This window comes from Diceros bicornis, chromosome 5 (genome assembly GCF_020826845.1).
Source record: "Diceros bicornis minor isolate mBicDic1 chromosome 5, mDicBic1.mat.cur, whole genome shotgun sequence".
Taxonomy (NCBI): domain Eukaryota; kingdom Metazoa; phylum Chordata; class Mammalia; order Perissodactyla; family Rhinocerotidae; genus Diceros; species Diceros bicornis.
In genome coordinates, this window is record NC_080744.1 from 79,532,901 (window position 1) to 79,533,818 (window position 918).

The 918-nt window shown below is 30.7% G+C and overlaps 1 non-coding gene across 1 annotated transcript; it reads right to left on the reverse strand.

Moving 5' to 3' along the window:
* Positions 1-525: 525 nt before the first annotated feature.
* LOC131406677 (U6 spliceosomal RNA) lies at positions 526-632 on the reverse strand. The gene has a single exon (XR_009220303.1). It is a non-coding gene; the product is annotated as a U6 spliceosomal RNA (small nuclear RNA).
* Between the last annotated feature and the right edge of the window lie 286 nt (positions 633-918).

Consider the following 918-nt stretch of genomic DNA (forward strand, 5'->3'; position numbering starts at 1 on the left):
GATGCTCTTAATTAAGTTTAGGAAGTTCCCCTCTATTCTTAGTTTACTGAGTTTTCATCATAAAATGATGTTGAATTTTGTTGATGATCATATCGATTTTGATCATATCAAAAATGATGTCAATTTTGTCATGATCAATTCAATCATATGATCATATGATCGATCATATATATGATCATATTATTTTTCTTCTGTTGATATGGTGGATTACACTAAATGATTTTCAAGTATTGAACCAGTCTTGCATACCTGCATACATTGGTCATGTTGATTATTCTCTTTATATATTGCTGAGTTTGATTTGCTAATATTTTGTTGAGGATTTTTGCATTGGAGTTCATGAAATATGTAGTTTCCTTTCTTTCTCTCTCTTTTTTTTTTGGATTATTTTTGTCTGGGTTTAGTATTAGGATATTACTAGCTTCATAAAATGAGATGGGAAGCATTTCTTCTTTTTTTTTTTTTAAATGTTTGTAAGAAAAAACTTAGCTCTTTTAATTAGACCTGATAAAACAACATAGGAAAAAAAATATGGAACGCTTCACGAATTTGCGTGTCATCCTTGCGCAGGGGTCATGCTAATCTTCTCTGTATCGTTCCAATTTTAGTATATGTGCTGCTGAAGCGAGCACTCCTCTTCTTTGGCTTTCTGGAAGACATTTTATAGAATTAGTACTACTTCTTATTTATATGTTTGGCAGACTCTCCAGAGAAACCATTATAATCTGGAAATTTCTTTTCCAGATTTTAAATTATGAATTCAATTTCTTTAATAGTTATAGACCACTCAGGTGAGCAATTTCACAACCAATTGCATTTGGTTATTTTTCTCTGTGCTGTTATTCACTATTATTATTTCAATGAATGCAGAATCCACAGTGATATCCCTTTCTTCATTTCTGATCCTGGTAATTTATG